The sequence below is a fragment of the Cephus cinctus genome, unplaced genomic scaffold, assembly GCF_000341935.2.
Source record: "Cephus cinctus unplaced genomic scaffold, Ccin1 Ccin1_scaffold0709, whole genome shotgun sequence".
NCBI lineage: Eukaryota > Metazoa > Arthropoda > Insecta > Hymenoptera > Cephidae > Cephus > Cephus cinctus.
Genome location: NW_014333329.1, coordinates 257,658 through 280,201, shown reverse-complemented (window position 1 = coordinate 280,201; position 22,544 = coordinate 257,658). Strand labels below are relative to the sequence as shown.

Sequence of the window (22,544 nt, the reverse complement as noted above, 5' to 3'; positions counted from 1 at the left end):
CCGCCCCGTCACACTATCCTCTCCTATCTTCGTGACAAAGTATAGCACAGTCGACGAAAAACAAGAAAGGATGTATCCACTTTCCAACATATGGAAATGAGTAAACGCTTCCTATTGCCGTACACCAATCGTAGTCACCCCGTTGATACACGTATGGCATAAAATTAGAGTAAAGGCCGTTCCGATGACTTCTAATGTCATTTACAACGTATACGAGACTGTTAAAAGTAACTCTGTCCGTATCGATTTATAAATCGTGAAGGGTTGACTGTAAGCGTTGTTATGCAAGTCGCGAAGAGACGAGGCGTAACGGTAGGTATGAGGCTCCATTGGCAAGAGAAGCGTCGCGACGCACGTATACACCGTCACAGCGCAAGGTTATTCATCTGAAATTCTTGCAAGAGCGTCATTATTATCGCGAGATAGGAATCGAGTAAAGTGTCGGCAGTTGTTGTTGAAAAGGGGGATGCGTGCGTGGGATACGTACGTGCGTCGATTAAGACGTAGTATATGCATCATTGGAATTATGTAAATTGAAGGATTAGCCTAACAGTGTGTTTCGGAGAGACGTCACATACGGGAGTTCTGTATTATGCGTGACTGTGTGTCGATTTCCCTCTGCGCTGCCGTCCCTCGGCCCTTTCTCCTTCCTGCATGTACTTTCCCTCTGCCCTTTCCCTTTCTCTATGACTACGCTCGTTTATTCATCAGTTCCACGATTCGTTTCGCTCGACGTTTTATTAGCCTGTTGTTTTGTCCAGTCGATACTTCTTTTTTACCTGGATAACGTGTAAGCAGGACGTTCTACCCCTCTGCCCACCACTTGCATCGGGTTCCTATGTTTTCTGTGCTGGTCGAGAGCACGTTTTTGATCCCTTGAGACACCTACCCCCCAGGCACCTCATGTTTGTAGAGGTCGTGGAAGCTGTGGATATTTCTCGAATTTTTATAAAACACAGAAATCGATTAGGCATTGGACGGGCAGGGGAGAATAATGAGGGGTAATAATAAAAATACAATTTTTATCAATAAAATGAACCCGTCGGATACCCCAAGAAGGGCTGGGGTGGTAGGGTCCAGTGGCTGGCTGACTATCTGGACGACTGGGTGGCTAGATAACTGCTTGGCCAGTGGCCACTCGCGAAATTCGCAGCCTCCCTAATATAGCCCACTCATAATCATTAATCACGCAGGACGGAGAAGTCCATGGCACACGCTGGAGGTGGAGATTGTTCTCTGCCCACCTCCTGCCAGAACGTATAGCGCTTTTCACAAAGTGCTGCACCACCAAAAACTTCATCTTCAACCCGCGCGGATTATGATAACAGATAGCAATCGTTGAAAAATAAAAGTTTTATCGACCCACGTCAGTTCCAGTTCGTATCCTACCCCGTAGTCACTTAATTCCAGAGGTAAGGGTGTATTATCAAATTTTGTAAGGACCGGTAGTAATGGCTCGGCTCTCGCGCGCATGCTAGACCCGCGGGAGGGGTGGGTGTTCTTCTAGATGTATCCTGGTAAACTATACATATAGGTATAGCACAATCTCGTGTGGAATACACGTCGGCCGCTAACCCAGCTGACCGGTCATTAATAAACCGAAGCCATTACCAAGCACGAGCAACCCCCCCGCGCTTCCCCTTTGCCACGGGATTGTGTGAGTTAGTTCTCCTTTCCGTGTAATCTCGCGTGTATATATAGATACAAAGTTATACGTATAAGTCACCTACACTCATGTCCAAAACCACTATCCTCAGAGCTTCCCTCCCGAATCCAGATATCCACCCTTACTCGGAGGCCTATACTAGGGGCAAAACGGGGAACTATCTGGCTATACCGATCCTGGCTGAAGCTAGCGAAGGAGGTGGAAGCGGAGGAGAAGCCCCATTCGAGCAGTTATAGTGCTGCGACGTTGGTATGTCATTTATATATGTCCAGTCGAAATGACCCGTCCGTCCATCTCATCCCTTAAGCACGCCGATTAAAGTCAACTACCGGTATGTAAACTCGAGCCACCCCCCCTAGGCTAGACACTTAGTTAATGAAATTCCGTCAATTGCTCGATGGAATATCGCGAACAAGAATTTATGGACACGTATCATTTTTTATATCACCTTTTATAAAATACGACTCAAGGTAATACAGGGTATTAACGACCTGTGCATATCTCGATTGCATACGCGTCAAAGCGTCCCGACGTTCGACGGCGTCGACTAACGTCGTCCCGTGGAATTTCATGGCTGTCGCATTAAGCACTGGCATTTAATATATTGATGCAGAACGTCAGGCTCGCGTCCTGACGCGGTGACACGTAGCGTGCTATCGCAGCGCAGGGGTTGGTCATGCCCGGCATGGAAAGGAATGCGAGCCCAGGGACATGCTGACGCCGACGTCGACGTTTCCTTTGTTGCAGCCTCCGAGATTTGAAGGAAAATAATAGCGTGACCTATGAGAGCTACCGTCCGCATTGTCAAGCTGATGGGCGTGACGTTATAGCCATGCTGCTCAACCATGATTCTCATAAAACACTTTACTTAATTTTTTTATGCTTTTTACTATATTCCCGTCCTATTTAATTCTATACTCGTGACTGACCAGCTACCATCAAATTATTCACTCTGTAGCTCGTTCCTATAACGAGTTTAATCGCACGATTAGCATATGACCGTTACTATCGAAATTGACCGATATCACGTCAGATGGAGTGGACGGGGGCGAACGACTTTAATAACGTTTTTAGGTTATTTTAGAATATTTTTTCGATCGAGGGGTAAGAGGGTAGATTATATTTACACCAACCTCTAGAATAAGGGATGGCGTGTATGTTGGTACTGTGAGAGACGATCGATATCGGGATTTGGGACGTTGAGAAAATTCATGGTAGAGAGGTTAGGTTTGAAGAAGAAAAAATTTAACATGCGTACTAGTTACGTGTGAGCACTTACCTTGATTCCGTCGGAGGTTTGAAAAGTTGTTGAAAAGTTTGTTGTCGTGAGATCGACAGAAACGCGGAGCCCACGTGCTCAGGCCGTTACATCAGGAGCTGAAAAAAAAAAAGTAGCTGAGTAGAAAAACTTGTTCTTGTCAAGAGATGGGTCGCATGACACCTGTTAGCCTGCAATTTGATCGATAAGTATCCAAAACACCTCGGTTCTCCTTATATGTTTATGGGGGTTGTTGCTACCCTCGATATGTCTCTTATACCTATATGATCCATCTCGTGCGAATATCCTATTCATATTACCGGCAAGGGTGACACACGTTGCTTTTGATAAATTTTACAAGTTTTTTTTTTATATTTCAGATCAAGGGTGACACTATGAACTACCTGATACATATTGACTGGTATTATTGATTTTTTGATACCATATTTTGGAAAATTCATAAAGTTTTTAAATTGTGTAAAAATTTTTTTTTTTATTTAACGACCATATTACTATCTGGGATAATTTCTTGTGAGGATGTGAATTTCTGATAATTGCATTCAGGGTATTTTTTTTCTCAACCTTTTCCATCGATTTCAAAGCGAACAAACGAGAATTCACACTCCTCTGATACGCGCTTTCCTCCCTGCGGCTATTCTCCACATATCTGGCAACTCTCATTCTCCTGAAGCTCTCTATATCCGAACACAAAAACCAGCTTTATTTGCGGCATTGAAAGGGAGTCTCGATACGTAACCTAGGACATAGGGGGAACTTCCTCGAAATCCATTGCCACCCTTCTGTCTCGTGTCATCTTTTTATACCATCGTTTTTATGCCCGCCACACGTCTCCACATAGTCGCGCCTATACTGTCTGTATGTTGAGAAACGCGTGAAGTTTCTTTCCACGTTCACGTACTTGGTACAAACCGCGGGGTATCCACGTTAAAGTCTCGAGGGACTTACACCGATTCTCAATAACTATCTGTCATTTTTTATCCCAAGGGTGATGGATTTATCTATTACGCCGAGGGAAGCCAACATTAGCTCTTACATTTATATATAGATAAATGTCAAATTTTCGTGAATTTTGACATTTTCACTTTCGACGATGAATATTCAGAGATTTGTGGAAAGAAAAGTCAATTTTAAAAAATATACCCTCCGCCGATTACGATTGATTCACACCCCTGGAATTCAGGACGAAATGATTGGCGAGTTTTAAATCGGTCTATAAATATAGCTGGACATCAATAATGCAGCCACTCTGTATCAATATATGGAGAGAGACGCGAGGTTATGTATCAAGGTAATGGCGGTCCGGGGGTAGCTCGTCGTAGGGTGAATTCGCGGAGTATTGCGGGTTCCATACTGCGGTTGGAATGTTTCATCAAATATTTAAGGGGGAGTCCTGCCTATATACCTATACCCACTTCCCTCCCACTTTGGTCCTTCTATCAGATACGCTTCAAAATTCACGTTGATCGCCGCCATGCCGTCGATCGGAAAGCTTCTCCAGCATCCAGCAAAACTTTACGAACCGTTCAGATGGAAACCTCGCCGTTACCACAAGCACCCATACTATCTCCATCTAAACTCTCTCGAGAGCAAGATCATTTCTTTGACGATCCTTTCCTCGCAGCATCCGGACCGCTCCGCACCCATCGACTTCATCATTAACCCACGATTATGTCCTGACCATTTTATTCATAAATCTTCATCACCTAAAAATCATCTACAATAAATATAAATTTTAAAACAACAATCATCATCATTAAAGATGCTCCAGCAGCAATGATCCACACACTCGTCCGGCTGTCTAGCTCTGGTTTACCAGGATGCTTCTCGCCACTCGAAACAATAATGTCTACCTTGATTTGCGAAGGAGCCTCGAGGGAGGCATGCAAAGTGACAGGAGTCGAGGGCAGCTATGAAATATTAAGGGACTTCCAAGTGAGAGTCGCTCCCTAAGGCTCTACCTTTCCCGGATGCTTCCTCCTCGGCGAATCTCGTACGAATCTTAGATCGTTGGTGGTCGACACCTGACCCTACTGCCACCTGCCTCAAATGTTCCGCAAACGAGAGCCGTTATAGCTTCCAAACTTTCCAAGAGGATGCCGTTAGGCCTCCGGAGTGCTGAGGCTAAACTGAGGGAAAGTCAAGTCGACGCCCGGCATCGGCCGCTTATGCGGCGAGCCAGACTGTCAGCGGGGATGGAATCGGGAGAAGTTAAGGAATTAGGTAAATGCACACGTAGGCAGAAAGGAAACCAGCTAAAATATCTCGTTTATGGCAACGTGACGGTACGAGGTTCAAGTGCGTCTTGCATATGTAATTCCTATGGTCGTGTCAGAGCCGCCATTACAGTAATGTATCGCACTGCTGGCGGGTCTTAAACTTACACGAGCCCAATTCGTCTCGTCGATTGGCCAGAATGTGGGAACTCACTGTTGCGTCTCTCGCGCGCACACCGGTGTCACATACGATTTCCCACACGTATGGTTATTTCTTTCTCGGCTCACACGGTCTGTCAGGTGTTCCTTTAAAGAAAGGAAGAAACGCGAAGAGAGCTTATACTTGTAGTAGAAGTTCACTCCGCTCCGATAGCCATACTAGCCTCTGGCTAGTGGCTCAAACTTTGCTAAACAGTACCGTAGGCTACCATTATGGTACCCGAGAAGTCTTCCTTGTCCTCGAGTCGAGAGGGCCCAGAGAGAGTAGTGGGACCTGGAGGATCTGGAGGATCTGGAGGACCTGGAGGACCTAGAGGGAGTCGATAGAGCAACCAGGGTCAGATTGCTACGAGCAGCCTCGACCTTCGAGGGCAATGAGGTGAATTCCAAGCGTGAAGGGGTTACTAGTCGTGTCCTAATCTGTATTGCTGGATCTCGCGTGTTCCTCCTACTTCTCAAGATTCATCTCTGTCTCTCCCCCTCTCTCTGGTCCACCCATCCTCCCTTAACTTGCAAACGTGCAACGGAGATACAGATGGATAAATCCATTGGCCAGACTTTGAACGTTAAGGCGCCACTCCTCGCATCCTCCGTACCCAGGACCATGGACCAAACTCTAAGAAACGATCTGACTAGTCTCTTAACCCCTTGATTCGCGTTACGTTCGATTCCACCGATGCCTAATTCGAGTTTCCTTATACTTGATCGCCTAACAAGCATTGCCACTGATGAGTGAGAGCGAGAGAGCAGGATCAGATTCCCAGCCTCTTCCCCATCAAGTGTGCGCATTCGACTGTTGTCCAGTAAGTCGCTGATCTCCAACTATCCCAGAGGATTACCAACTATTCTCGAAGACGGGACCATCCGGGATTAGAGAGGACTTCTGGACCAGTATACATGTATATAGTACTCGCGCTTCCTCTCCCACCCTCAGGACCCTCTGCTTCTAGAATCACATATAGGAGAGTTCTACGGCCACCCTCACTCCCCAAGCCAATATCAATTATAAGAGAAGACAAGAGCCTGCAATCACGCCCGGGCAGACCTTAACGGATCAAAGCTCTTTGCCTGCCTTGCGGCTCCTGGGATCAACTACTTTTTAGATAAGAAATACTTCAATTAACTCAACCACCGCAGGCAGCGTCTCTATTCTATCCGTCTTGTACCACCATCGATCCATCTCTCTCTCTCTCTCTCTCTCTCTCTCGTCAGATGTTGTGATACGACGTAAGACTTACAAAAGGATTTCGATGCATCCTACGATTTAAGTGGCTCTCCAAGAAGGGTCTTAAGTTTTCACGAAATTTCGTGGCTCAGTTTAGTCTCGGTTAAAGCGTTTCCTGTCGTCCGCGTCCCTCGCAACTGCGTGCGCTCGCCGCAACGTAAACACAGGACGCTTTTGTGGATGCGCAGAAACGACCAACCTCTTGCCTCTCCCATGCGCAGCCATTACTCCCCTTTTCCACGTGTGTCTCCCGCACCCACTTATTTCCAGGAGGGAATATATTGTCAGTCCTTTAAAATTCAATATTTCACTCGCCATAGGCAGGATAGCTTTTATACAGAAATGCCATAGGACATTTATTTTTCTGTCGCTTCAGGCAATTTCTCCTATTCTACTCTCAAGGCTATTCCCTCTTCTCGGTACGATTCTCGATTTACCTACTTGACCATGGTGTACGTATATAAATATATGTGCCTGTGTGTCTAGAGAATTTTACCACCCTTACCTACAACCCCATGGATTCTCATATGCACTTAGTTTTCATTGGCGCTGGCCCGTCCTATGTAATATAATATATTTGCTACTGTGTGGCTCCCCACGGGACGAGATACACGTACGCGTTTCTTCTTTCATCCTTTCGAATGACTTTTCTTCCACTCCTTCCCCCTTCCGCCTCCTCCCCACGCAACTACTTACTTCTTTTCTTTATCCTCATTTTCACTGCGAGACTTCGCCACTCGGGGAACGAGGTGTTATTTCCTTTGAATTTCCACGGGTGCCGTCGTTAAAAGCAGGCGCAGCACAGCGTGAAGCAAAAGCTGGGTAATCCTATTTTTTTCCTGATTCACGGTAATCCGCATCGGATCCATACGTGGACGCATGCATACATGCATATGCTGCAATAAATATTTAACGGCAGCGCGTCCGATCGGCGCCGGGCGCGGTTTTACGGGGTGCCCAACCCTATATCTCATGGGATGGAGAGCGGAGGCGAGGGGGCCGAGTCCTTTTTTTTTCTATTATGCCGTGATTGTTTATTGACGAAGTGGACTCTATGGACCGCGCAGGGGTGGCTGGCTTGTCCTCGGGTTCTTCGGGTCGAGACATCTATTACTTTGTTGTTTGCCTTTTTTCGGTATTCGCAGGGTGGCAAGATGTGTAAGTGCAGGATAGATATAAGAGCAGGGTAGACGTAGGGGGCTGAGAAGGAAAGTCGGGGCTGGTCACTCGGCCGGGGTATAAGCGAGGGGTCGGAGAGTTGGAAATGCGCCTGGGTCAGGGGTGTTTCGCTCGTCCGGTCACTCGCGTCCCAAGTGTGCAATGCTTCGAGCCATAGATCACGCAATATCAGTTGTCAGGCCAAGCAGAGACTATAGCACGGTACTATACGTATATACAGATACTATAGGAACGGTAGAACGGCAGAACGAACTATGGGGCAGCCAGAGAGTGTTCCTGGGGTTGGGAATGGGGTGGGAGGTGGGTCGCTGGGCCACCGACTGGACACCGACTGTCCCCGAAGTGCGAGTGATGAGCCCCGCGAGAGTTGGCTGAGAGAGTCCGTAGCCCATGCAAAAACGCTCACTCCCCCGCCATCGCCCCCCCCTCCCCTCCACCACCTCCTCTCCAGACCTTTCCGCTTCCACCTTTTTCCTCTTTATGGCGTTGGACACATAAAAAGGAATATCTAACGAACTCCGATAATTTACCGCTCTCGCTTTCTCTCGGCGTTCCGGGAAAACTTTTTTATCGGACGAGGGAGCGTTGGGACGAGAGAGACAAGGGATGCGGCTGCTACCGGCTCTGCCACTTCCACTGCCGCTGCTACTGATCCTGGTGGCAAGGAATTGCTAGGGGCTTGGGGGGGGGGTCGGTTTTTCACTGTGGAAGGAGGTCGATATTGTTTGATGGGACTTGGTCCTCCGCCGCGTTTTCCCTGCAGACCGTGAATGCGAAATTGCCCGTCGGCTCTTCTCGATTCCCGATACCCGATTTGCCCCCTGACTTATTTATGTGATTGCCTCCAGTCGATGTAAAACAATGTTCCACTGTGTAAAGGGGATTGACGTGGATTTCTCGAGTTCCTTGGGGGTCATTCGATGGCCAAGGAGCCTCCAGGAAGTAATACGAGAATCGCTATAGAACTGGACTACGAGTTTAATGTTTACAGAAGAAATATTTGTTTTATGATAATACACGCATTTACGACGTCGGACACTTTGATGGCGCTTAGGTGTTGAGAGATTGAAGAGAGATTTCACTGGAGGCAGAGTATACGCAAAGCGCGACAGAAATCCTATAATTAGATGAACAATGGACCACGTGGTCAAGCCGAATAGAGTGTCCAGATATTTAGGAGAGTATATGTGAGAGAGAATGAGAGAGAGATAATACAGTTCTTGGTCACTTATTTTTTCACGTATATGAGGCAGCTTGACAGCATCATAGAAATTTCATCTTAATGCGTCGTCTCTATGCAAACTGAACAGATCATCATTATGATGCATACGTTGCAATTTTATAATGCTTGGTATACGGAGAAGTTGGAGTTAGCAAAATTGGATATGTTTAAACGTCGTTCAAATTTCTTATCGATAGGTTATCGATAGCTCAGCTGTCCTATAAGGTCAGCAGTCAAGAGAGAAACGGAGCGTGTCATATTCTTAGGCACAAACAGTTTTTATTGGGTCGTATTATTTATACGCTGCGTGGATTCCTTTTAATCTTACGTCAGTTGATTTATTAGCATGCAAGAATTTATGTGTTTATCTATCGCATCTGGGATATAATGTTTGCCATGTTTCTGGCTATTTCGATGAATACGCGAGGGAACGTTTTCACGTATTCCTCTGATGGCGCTCATTCCTTCAACTCCCCTCCCTCCCCTCAATCCGTAGTTCTTAGAATCGTTCATTTCGGCAATGATATTTTGCGATCATCGAGACGATTCAGCTGTGAGAACCTCTGTGCAGAAAATTCTCCCGGGAATATATATATATATATGTATACACAAATATAGGCGTCCCAGGAAAGTTTAGAGTTTAATTTGCCGTAAAATTATTGACGGAAGTTTGAGCGAGCACAAATCATAACGCTCCGTGAATCCGGACTGGAGAAACCGAACGAGAGATCCTTTCCATTCGTTTCTCCCTTTAACCACCCCTGTCGCCCCAGTCACCCCCAACCTATAGCTATATTGGTAGATTTTCAAGCAGCGCACAAAAGTATCAACAAGAAGCCTGAACTTTATAAGAAACGAGATACTCTTAAATCTCTTTACTGAAATATCGTAAAGTCCAATTTTAAATTAATACCAACACCCCTTTTCGGCCTCTACGGTATATTCAGATTTTCATTGAATCATTTGTCTTCAAGTTTCTCCAGCCATCCCAACTGTATTAAATGGTCGTTCGAGGGGTTAAACACAGGGTCAGTAAATTCGACTGGATAAAAGATTTCACTAATTTGTATTTGTTCTAGTCGCAGCGTCCCTTCAAAAGAATTTGGACAAGTATGGATGAAGTGACTGAGGGACGTAAAGGATTGAGGGTGAAAGTGAAGGGCTAAATCATTCGGAGGTTTGGCATGGCTGGCTGAGCGAGCATTGCTTTAATATGAAAATTGCTCAATTTCGGAGACCAAGGACGGGGAAGATGTCGAAATTCGCCAAGGGTTCCACGTTGGCTCAACTCATTTGCAAATAAGCATTTGACCCGCCGAAGCGTAACTCGAGCTCAGGTCCTGCTAAGATGCGCGCTAATGATCATTGCATATCAGCCGCCGAATGACTGCCGCCTACTTGCTTCGTGCGGGCTGATTAAATGGCATCCGAGCCTCCAACCGCCTTGGAATTCTCTGCATAGTCTTGGAAATTGCGAGCTCCTGCGATTTCCACTGTGCCTCGCCCTAAGGAGCCTCGTAAGCACACTCGCGAAATCCCCAGCCACGTGTTCGCATTTACATTGAAATTCGCATTGGAACCGGCATCGTCGTTCGAATCCGCATACGCAATTTCTACCCATGCCCGATGATCCATCAAATATAGCAGGCTGTCTCTCCCTTCGTTCCAATCAAACCTCATAAACATCTACAGCCATAAAACACCCTTTAAAATTGAATTCGCCCGACAGGCAGATGGACGGCGCACTAAAGCTCAAGTTTGTTTTCTTAGAATTAAATAATATTTGTATGACAAACCCAAGCGTATCAGGGCACGAATTTACGATCGCGACGCCAGCGTCGACGGCTGCGACGCCCGGCTTAACGAGCCACTAAGCGCCGACACGTACTCTTTTGATGCGCTGCACTTTGTCATCTTTTTTTTTTTAATAGGTGTTTCGCTACGCCAACAAAGTACAAATTTGTCAGTCCTGTACCAGATCAAAGTAGCTACACGGTACAGTGACTTTCTATTAATTTGGCAAGGATTATTTGGACATTCGAGAATTAATGGTAGTAAAAAAAAAAAAAAAAAAAAAAAAAATTAGCAAAGAACATTTGCGCAGACGTGCAAAATAAAGGAAAGCCTCGATAGGCCTTGAAAACTTTAGCGAGTCGATCGCCATTGGTTATCGTCGGACTGGCGCTGCTGCACTGACAGCGGTGACTAATTGTCGCTCATGTTAACGGGTAGCCCGTGGCACAGGGTGGCAAACATAAAAGGGCTTCCAGGGTAGCGTGCCAGGAGGAAAACGGCCGCAGAGGAGGGATCGGGCCATGACAAGGTGGCTACCTCGTCGGTACGAGCGAAGCTTCTGCATTAATGCAGATGTCGGCCGCCACTTCAAAGCGGTATCGCTGCTGGTCTAACAGTATGACTTACAGAGCGGCGCGCGCACCGATTACCCTCGTAAAGTCAGGAACCGGGAGATGACGAGAAGAAGTGCAACGGGGTTAAAAGTGGATGGTGGTAGAAGAGTGAGAGAGAAAAAGAGAGAAAAAAATACCTAGTACGACCCAACACAGTGCATAGCACTTGCACGTAGCGACGCAGGGGGGACATCCATGTCACTCTAGGAAAAAAAAGGACAGAGGATGGCACCGACCTAGAATTCAACTATAGCTGTTTATCTTCTACTTTTATGTTAGATTTATGGGGAGGCAAATGGAAGAAAAACATGACTGGCGCGTGTTTATTGTCGACGTGCGCTTCAGCCTCGCGTTCTTCGTGGTCCTCTTGGTCTCTCGGTCCTCCTATAGTCCTACAGTCGTCATCCGTATTCCATGCTAGCATTTTCTTTGCTCCCAAAGGTCACTACGTTCCTCACCTTTCCCCGGCTCTCTTGGCTCTACTGCGGAATCGTCAGCATCGTCATGAGTCGCGACTCCGGCCGTATTACTCGGGTGGAGTGGATCGCCGAGAATCCTCCGTGCACCCGTTAAAGACACGTAGAGGAGGTAAAGAGGCGAGAGCTGCCGGGGAGCAAAGGCGATATGTGATTCCGTACTTTCCTCTTTCCTATCTTTATGGCTTTCACGTCGGTAAGGTAAATACGAAGGGAAGGAGTGGAGCGGGGAGAAGGTCGGGTGCAAGAAAGGTAAGAAGAAAGGGTGGGGACGACAGCCACTGTACGGAGAGATCTGCCCGTTATTTAGTTAATGACTGTTCTCTCGCTTACAGGCGCTGCCAGCCATGCACCATGGAATACAAGATCGTGTTTGAGATGCTCTCGGCGTGTGCTGCTGGACCTCTATGCTGAATGCTGGACGCTGGACCGTGGATCCGGGTTCGGACCGGACGCCACGCCATTCCATCCATGTACCCTATGTCCTATACGTTACTAGCTACAGATCGAGGCATTTCACTCCCTGGCAAACGTTTGGCTAGTAGGACAAAGCAGTACCAGAAGTGCATCTATAGCTGTCGCTTTCTTCGGCTCTCTCGACGGCGCGGCTATAATTGGTGGAAGGTGCATCGCCGCGGCTCATCGGCCGTGCCAGTCAAGCGCGCCGTTCACGAGATGGGACAGCCACGAGTGAGAGGGAGAAAAGAGGAAAAGAGACGGGGAGAGCGGAGAGGAGGAGGACAGAAGAGAGTAAAGTCGTATTGGATTTTTCTGCCTCTCCGACTCACCATTCTCGCTACTGCTACCTACTAGCGTCAACCCTAGTGTACTGTGACACTAAGAACGTTCTATGTAGTTACGTGGTATGGACGGGCAGATACCCATATAGCCAGCCCAAGGCACATCAGCCGCTGCAAATAATTGACATTGTTTGTAGCAATTTGTGTCGCGAAGCTGCGCACAGTCGAGCACCAACGAAGCGCGTATGTACAGTATCGGGCAGCCTGCAGTGGGGATAAGTGACACCGGGGAGATCAAGGGAGAGGGTGAGATCGCTGCTGAGGGTGATGAAGGGAGGGGAGGAGAAGAAAAAAATTTCCGCGAAGAGAGAGAGAGAGAGAGAGAGAGAGAGAGAGAGAGTGAGAGAGCCTGAAGAGGGTAGAGGAGAAGGGTCAGAGAGTGCCTTCCGACGTGGTGTATAATAAGTCTCGGTAGCAACAATTGATTGTCTCTGTTTTTCTTGTAATCTATTTATAAGGCTCGATGTTACACTCGAGCGGTGAGAGAGAGTAGAGAGGCTCGGAGAGGAGAGAATAAAGGACGGTAACCCCCTTGGGGAGGTAAGGAGGTGGGGACCACTAATATCGGAACATCGACGAGGCAAGTCGACTCGAGGCTCGAGCGAGTTGGATGTTTAATTAGGAGCCGACGAAGCCAAGCGCAGGAGTCAGCGCATTCAGCACGGATAGCAGCACACGGTAGGACGAGTAAGGGACGGGGGAGTGGAGGGAGAGTGGGAGTCGGATAGAGAAAAGATTGTCAGAGGGAGAAAGAGAGAGAGAGAGAGAGAGAGAGCGAGTGAGGGCGGTAGGAGGGGTCCCACGAACTCAAACAGCACAGTGCAGCACAGCATCGTCCTACCTACCTTACCTGGGAAGACTTCTCTCCACCTACCATAACCCACGACGGAAGGGCACGACGCGCCAAGGAATTGTCTGCGATTTTGTTTTAGCTCGCTTGGACTCACAGTGGCGTCCCGACGCGATGTGCCCACTGCGGCCTCCCCACGATTCCTCCCTACCACCCTTTCCTTCGCCGCGATCACACTCATCGATTTCTCACACTCGATTCTCTATTTGCCCTGGCATCCATTCTGTACTCGCGTTCGTGTACTCTTTCGTATACAGTACCAGCATCTTTTGCATGGGGATCTACGTCTTCGTGCGCCTAGTAGTAGAAGATAAAGCAACCGCAAAGGCGAGAGAACGCGAACGAGACATAGCGTGAACATCGAGAAATTCTGATAACACGGAAATTCGAGAGAGTCTCGAGAGACAAGAGGCGGAGGCGAAGGGAGGATTTGGAAGACGAGAGGAGCTTGGATGCTGGAAGGAGTCCGGAGGACAATAGAAAAGCATTGTCCTAGAGAAAATAATTCCGGCATCACCGTGAGTGGGTATTGTTTGCTCGAATGTCTTTGGGTACCGTCGTCCTGATCCAGGAGAAGAGCAGGACCCTCTCGGCACTTGCCACTTCCGGTATTTTTCCTTTCTCGCGACTGAATCTGCGAGCGGGAGCTTGATGTTGCTGCTGGCGATTCTATTGGAGATTCTGGCGATGCGAAGTTCTCTATATAAGGGCGGCAGCACGGACTGGTGAGCGGAGTAGTCGCAAAGAGGATTTGAGGAAAGGCTAGGAAAAATCCAAAGTCCTTTGGTTTGTTAAAAAAAGAAGTGTCACGGGTGGTCCATGGCTATTGGTGGATATGCCTATGTTCGCAAAGTGATATCAGGCTGCTACTCGGGAGATGCGATATCCTCGCGCAGACGAAGATGAGGATGAGCATGAGAGTCTCGGGGCACTAGTGGATACTTAGCTTGAAAGAAAAGATTTGAACCAGGACCTCGAGGAGGAATGGTCTTCGGGGTGGTCAGGATGTGGAAGCTGTTTTTTCATCCTTCAGGAAAATGTATGAATCGTGTTGTAGAGGCTTTGCGAGTGTGCGGCTAATGGCTGCGGAGGAGTTTTCCCCGTCCCTAAATCTACCCCTCGCTACATTCGACTCAGGCTACCCCGAGTGTGGGTGCGTATGTAGCTAGGAACGGGAGGAGCACACCTATCCAATTGCCACTGGTAACGTTGCCTCCCACCTCCCGTTCCCTCTTGACCACCTCGCCACTTCGCCATCTCACCATCTCACTACCTCACCACCTCACGGTCGTGTAGCAGTATCGCAGTATCGCAGCGACCTGGACTCATCCTCGTAGCCAGCCCTTGCTACCCATACATCCCCATTCGCATAGCCATACCCTCAGTCTCACACTCATACATTCCCTGGGCTAACTGGAATCTCATTTCATGCCGGAAACCCCAAAAGGGATTAACGGCCGCCATTTTATTCCTGCAGGAGAGTCCGGTTTTAACTTTCGCGATGGACCGTCCGATACGGGCGTCTATTAAACCGATTACCGACGGCCAAGCAACCCTGAAAAGGCTTCGCTCTCGGCGAAAAGAGTTTTCATCAGAGAATCGGCCGACTGGCATCGATGCCCATCATCCCCACGTGTCAGAGGAACGATGAGAGCTTTATCTTTTACACCTCTTTTTCCATCACCTCCCTTTATCTCGTCAGACGTGCCGATCGAGTAACACGAAGAAAAAAGCTCAATTTACTCGACGCTAGTTCCCGTTATGGTTGAAGAAGGCAACGATTATGCTCTTTTTAAGATTCTCATAAGTCCAGTTCTCATGAGCGTCTTCGATGATAATCAATTATTAGAAACACGTGTTCTGGCCGCTCTCGTTTTCTCTCTCTCTCTCTCTCTCTCTCTCTGATCTCGCCGAGCCCTTCCACGAAACTCGCTCCAGCGTATTGCAAACTCTTGAACCTCTCAAACGCTTCGTGAACTCCCTTTACATCCTTGTACATGCATTGCATTCCGCCAAGTCGCGTTCATACCGCCAATGAGAGACTCTGCTCGATTATCCAATTCCGTGGAAACTCCAGTAGCCTCTAGCGAACGTCCCCACAAGAGTCTCCCGAGTCTGATTCTCCCGTGAACGAACAGATCGCGGACATATGCGCCGCTGTAAACTTGGGCAATAACGATAATTGTGTAATTAAGGGGTGGACGAGTGCAATTCGAAGGAGAAACGCAGGATGGACGTAGGGTGAGTCCAGCTCTGCAGGGGTCAGCAAAACGAGCGCTTGACCCCAGACTAGACCCCAGCACTGGCTGACCCGCGTTATACGTCATTAGAGCTCTTGCTGGAGCACTCAGTTTCGTGGGAGCAGCGCAGAGCAATGCCAGATGCTTCAGCCTCGTCGTTACTCCCATTCTTACAAGAGTTCCAAGCTACAGTGAGTATAAGACGGAAAAGTAATTTTTTCGAAAAAAAAAAAAAAATTCAAAAATAATCAAACGCAAAGTATGCTGTCAATCATCCGACAAAGATGTCTCGTATGATAATGGAGTCTACAGATATGTGTCCACAGACCATTAGGATGTCCATGGTCTTCCTGATTGGATCTGATATCTATGCATCGGAGAGAGACAACAGGAAAGAAAGAGAGAGAGAGAGAGAGAGAGAGAGAGAGAGAGAGAGAGAGAGAGGACGAGATGCGAGGGAGCGCATTCGGAACATCACGCTACGCTGATGATGATTGCAGTCCCACATGTCCAGGCTCACGCTCATCCACTAAACTCGCTCCCTCGGGAGGCTGTTCCATTCTCAAGTCCACTTGGACCGATGGACCGTACCGTGCCACTCTACATCCCTCAGCAGTAGCGGCAGCAGCAGTAGTACCACCATCGTCTATAGTATCGGCAGAATCGGCAGGATGGCCAACATCGCACACTATACTCCCATCGCTTGAATTCGCACTTCACCCTTGACAAATCAATTTGGACATAACGTTGTAAACATGAAATGGAAAGAAGGGTAAGTTTACACAGACTGGAATGGTTCGAGTCCATCTTTTCTCGCTTGCATCTACGCTTTCGAATTCTAGTACAGTAGGAAGAATTTGCACGGAACGGACGTTGCGTTTTACTGTATCCTTGAACGAGGAGATGTCGAGAAAATCCATCCGCCCGATTCCATAGACCGAACGGACTTGCTGTACCGGACAGTCACGATGGACACCACTGTCTCTGGGAATGGCGTATAAAATATGCAGCTGCTGATTCCCGCTAACGGGATTTTCATGGGATGCCTGCGACGGGAGAGTGAAAGAAACCTGATGATTACTGAGAGATGCATCTGCTTGCCTGCAGAATGGCGATGCACGCACTCAACCTCTGGTAAGTACAGGAATAAATAATTTACTTGGATACTTCACCGAGTCTCACGACTGACACCCGGTTTTTACGCCCTTTCATCATCGACGAACTCCATTCAACGAGTAGCAAAGACATTGTTACGTTATTGTGATCTCTACCAGCACCGAGATTAGGATCGGTATCAGCTCAAAGAGCAGACTTTAGGGCGTTTTATCTAGGTACGCGAAGAGGCACTCGAAGCTCCATTCGCAGGGTAGTAATTGAAATGCTACTCGAACCAGAAGTACGCTCGAACGTGCAGATAGTCCTAGAAGAGGAGACTGATGATGCGCACTGATCAGCATGGATGAGCACCCAAGTTCAGATATATTCACAATCAGAAATGCCCGTGGCGAACGTATTACGGTGAGGAACTTTTAATCGACACTTATCGGCGCATGCATCTCGTGCAATAAAGTGCATTGAACAATACTCGCATCAAGATGAGCATAGATGGAAAAGCTCGACCCAAGTCGCAGTCGTTTAGAACATGGAAAAATTAGGACCCCTGATAAAGGATCGTGCGGAAGGGTTCTGAGAGCACGTCCAATGGTAGAAATGTAATTTCATAAGTGGACTGGGTGGCTGGCTGACTGGCTGGCTAGATGGCTGGATGGCTAGCTGGCTCGGGATTAGATAGTGGAGTATCGATCAGGCGGACACGCCTAGACATAAACCAAAGAGAATCGTGTAGCACGTCCGTGGTAACGTATACGTCAATACGTGTAATGCCTGTAGTGAATCAGTAGCACAGTACGCGCAGCGGTGCTTCTCTCCCTACCGTGCCACATAGGTAGGTACTGTGCTGCAGTGCTGTATCGTAGGAACACATACCTTTATACGTATCCCACCGTACGATCCCATGGTCAGCTCACGAGTTTCAGGCGGGAGTTTGGTTTCCCAGTAGCTGTAGGGCTATAGCCTTCGTCTATACGTATAGTCGAGGCCAGGATTAGTGCTGATTGGTCCAGCGCCGGCGTGATTAGAGATGTTATCAGGTAGATAGACCAAATGCTCTCTCACCACCGTCTATACCTTCTACCTCCACGTTCACCTCCAATTCTACCCAACTCTACCCTTTCCCATTCGATACAGCGGCGTACGTACGTACACCGACTATACTCGTAGTTCCGTCCTCTTCCTCTAATTCTCATTCTCATTCCTCCTATTCACACGCCGTGTACTAGTACTCAGCGTTAGCAATCGCGCATGCGCACGTTTCGCTTGCCCGAAGCTTTTTAAAGCCGATCGCCCCGCTCGAGAATCTCTGGCGCGTTCCATTAATCCTAATTTCTCAAAACCACCGCTACGTCCAATTAAATTTCGGCAGAGTCAAAACCCGGAAAAATAACGAGGTCTAATCGTTGCGAGTGACTCGAACATCGTGCCGGTGTCATTCGTTCACGTCCGTACCATCTGCGAGCGAGCCGGGAGGAACTGGAAGATACGGTACATGAAAAAGGAATGACGATAAAAGTGAGAGGAGAGAGTGAGCAGGAAAGAAATAGAGGAGCGAAGAGAGAAGCCAGGGTGACAGCTTTATGAAAACGAATAACCCTTGAACTTTTTGGACTAGCGGTTAAGTGTTAGCTGCACGAGAGAGTACCAACCAGTCCTCTTCTCTCTCTCTCTCTCTCTCTCTCTCTCTCTCTCTCTCTCTCTCTCTCTCTCTCTCTCTCTCTATCCTTCAGACTCCATGGCTCTATATCTCGCGATGTAATATGCTTTGGCTCTGTTTTATCCCGGCGTCTTCCTCCTCTCTCCCCACCACTACCTATTCGTCATAGCCAAGTCTCGCGACGCCGAGCAGCGCGACGCGTCCGGAGGCTCATTAGCGTCTGACGCGGGACACGCGTTCCGCTTAAAAAGCTCCCTGTCATAAATATAACTTAGCGTTGTAACTTATGAAAAATTTGTCAAGTCTTAGATGCCAGACAGATTGTCCGTCGTTACGCTCCCAAGACGCTACAGAGAATTTTAGCGAGCGTCGGGACGCTCTACGGGAGCATAGTTTGGGTGGTACTACCCATTATCGAACATCTTGAAAAATATCGTAAGCAAGCCATAGCGGTCAGCGCTAAGCTATGGAGCAAACAGGCAGCCCCGCTTGTGAAAATGTGAACAGTCTTCACAGCGTCCTGGGATACCCGGTAGACTAGTATCCGTGTGGGAGATCTATACTGTTTGCCTTTGCAATAAAAGACGGGGGCCTCAACTTATTATATTCGTTTATGGTGGTTAAATCGATGGGCTGGCTGTCTGGTCACATAGAACTGTGCGGCGCCGTCTCGTCTCTCAATTAGCACCTTATCGCTTATAGGTTTTCGATATTTTTTCATTGTCCATTTCACTTTTTTTTTTCTTCTCCGTACGCCCCCCGCGCCCCTCCGCACCAGAAGGACTAAAGATTTACCGAAAGGGATGAAGCTACGCGAACAGGGATGCGATTTGGTGTCATGGCTAGCCATGAATTCTGAGAAAGCTATCAATTCGTAAAGAGTTGCTCTCCCGTCTAGTCCTTAATTATCACTCTCTCTCTCTCTCTCTCTCTCTTTCTCTCTCACTCTTACTCCGTGAGAGTGCTCATTCGAGTAGGCACCAAGGGCGCTAATATATTTCAGCAAGTAAAACAAAAGGTTCGAGCAAACACCGAGCGAACGGTGATGTGTCTATTCGGAGGGTGGTGGCGTCGGGGAAGGCGGTGTTCGAGGAGGCGCAGGGGGGGCGGAGGGGTTCTCGATAGGAGAAACTAGAAGGAGAGACTCGAGAGAGCGGAGAACTTTGAGGGAGAGGGTTACGGGAATGAGATATATGGCGAGGCTTTTAGTTTCGTTAATGGGTATCTCGCAGACCGATAAGTGCCGAGATCTGTCTACCTCTGGATGCTTTACACCTTCCTCCCTTAGAGTTTCCAGAGCATACCTAGCCACCCCTTGCTCTATACCACTGGCTCTCTTCATCCCCCAACTCTTCAGACTCCTTTCTCTCCTCTTCCACCATCCGCCAATTTTCCTCTTCCACCTTTCCTTCGGATCTTTGTTCCTTTCCCGACCCCACCCCCGTGACGTCACAATTTAAATAATTCATCTCAACCTCAATTATGGAATTTTTATACGAGACTCGAGCAAAACGTAATTGGATAATTGTAAACTTAACGAGAAAACGGTGAAACGATAAAGAAGTCCCATCCGGACCAAACGTCAGATTCAAATATTATTTGTCCCATGCTGCACCGTTTTCTCTCAATTTACGGACCGACGACCCATGAAACTGGATATCCAAAGATAGCATTGATCATCGAACGATTCTTGACAGCCGTACAGACTCGTCAAGGTTCGATCGGTAAGAGAGAATTAGACATGGGCGGAAACAGTACAAGATATTCCAAGAATCTAGTAGAGAAATAGAAGATGAGAGAAAGGTCAGCCAACCGTTTCACGGATCAATCACTTTCTCCCTAACCGATCGCTAATCGCTCCCGTCACTCATCTTGCTCACTTGCCACACTAAGGCACTATTAGCCGCCACTATTAGCTGGGGTCGGATACAAGAACCCGATCGCAGATACACTCGACTCACCCAGCGCAACCTGAATCAACCACTCGACGATCGACGTTTCGCGAATCGCGATGAACCACCCATAATTGAATGTTCGAGTCTTCGACTAGATCGAACGTTCGAGTGTTCCAATTCCCAAGTGCACCCACCACCCCCAAACTCCCTTTACCGATTCACAAATTCCCAACAGACTCGAACAAACTTCCCCACACTTTATACGAAGGCCTAATCCATAAGTCACCAAACGAATGTAATCAGAGCGATACGTACAGTTGGATTTCGGTAGCGAACAACAAGCCGGTTTCAAACAGCCTCGACAATCGGGAATCTAATCAAAATCGATTGGTACAATTTGACCGATCGGTTACGTCCAATGGGTACCTGCTGCGTGCTTCGCATTGTTTCCTGTCGATGCAACGTCCTATAGGTATATGCACTTGGATACAGATATCGGTATATCGAGACCGTCAATACCTAACCTCACTCGACGCTGTACAAACGATCGAATTTACCGGGCCGTTCGTTTGGCTCATAGAGCTACCATCTTTCTCTACGATTCCCCCGTCACTCTGGCCCCCCTTGTGTCTCTATATGCATACAACAGCTTCCGACCTCACTGGCTCACTGCAGTAGCGCGACCATTAGCCTGTGGCTGTGGCCGTGACTGTTAGCAGCGTAAACGTAACTGGTGCCGGTAACGTTAGCGTCGCTCGGCCGAGCTCATACCCGAATACGTGTAACCCAGAGGCTTGTAGGCTCGTAGAGAATCAGCCCGATACCCCTGAAGCTACATACACGCTAACATGCTCCGCGTGCTAACAATTCGGTCGCGGTTGCGATGCTATTTAGCTGCATCGTCACGCTGATTACTACCGAGCCCGCGAGACCACCCTTATCCGCCGATACCAAATCCAAAGCCCAGAGACGCCGCGTCCTGGTCTGAATAAAACGGACCCAGGGCTTATGGGATGTATATGTATACAGCACGTGGATAAGAAAAGACAGCCAGTGAATATACGGAGAGAATAAATGGAGGACCCCGCTCGCAGTCCTCGTGCGGATGCTTGTACCGGAGTGCACCGAGTGCGCCTAGGAAGGAGGTGCAGCAATAAAGCCGAGTGTGTTTACTTAGGCTCTTGGCTTCACTGTGAATCTACCTTTTCCACCAACCTTCGACTTTACCTTCAACATTTGTTTTTCCTGTTTCTTTTTTTTTATCTTTTTCCTCACTCTCTCGGTACACCTTGCACCTTGCGCTTTTCATCTCAAAGCCTTCAGATTATCTGGAGCACCGTGCTTTGGGACTCGAGCATTTCCTGCACGTGCCTCTATTCGTGAACTCCGTGCACGCGGCTCGGTTGTATTCTTGTATGAAAAATCTCGCGAGGTCACTCAAAAGACTCTACGGGCGAAACACGCTGATGTCATTTCCGCAGAAGTTGTATGGAAAGCGATCCGTAACGTGATTCGCTCATTAGGTAGACTGGAGGCGTTTTGGATGTCTGTGGGAAGCGTTACAATGAGGAAAGGAGCGTAGAACCGAGATTAGGGATGAGCAAGGAAAGCCTCAGGAAACGTAGACCGATCTGCGGGTTAGAGTAGCTTTGTAAAAAAAAAAAGGGAAATACCCGAAACCGACAGTGTAATCGATACGTTTCGAAGGTTTTTATACGATTTCGAGTTATCCAATGGTTTGAGGGTTGTTCCTGGATATGACTGAGTCACCACTGTTCGATTCATCGATCCCTCGATTCACTCTCTATTGTCCTCGATATTGATTTCAAAGATTGAGGAAAATGCTCTGGATGACGTTAGGAAGAACTTGCCTCTCTCGTTCTCTCGTTCCCTCGTTCTCTCTCTCTCTCTATACCATATCCCTCTGTAGAGTCACCGATTTCTTTTTTCCCCCCACACACACTCTTTGAGAAACTTTGCTCCTCTCTTCCTCTATCCCCCACCACCGGGTCCCAACTCACGTGCATTATATTCCCAGGAATGAGATCATCACTCACCCTTTCAATGCGCCCAAATCTCATTTTCACTCCCCTCGACCCCCC

At 47.9% G+C, this 22,544-nt stretch overlaps 1 long non-coding RNA gene across 1 annotated transcript in view; it reads right to left on the bottom strand.

The window, feature by feature from the left end:
• Positions 1-2,954: 2,954 nt before the first annotated feature.
• Positions 2,955-22,544, bottom strand: part of LOC112494710 — a 73,018-nt gene continuing 53,428 nt past the window's right edge. Inside the window, exon 3 of the long non-coding RNA XR_003060451.1 lies at positions 2,955-3,043. This is a non-coding gene — a long non-coding RNA (uncharacterized LOC112494710). The remainder of the gene's footprint in view (positions 3,044-22,544) is intronic.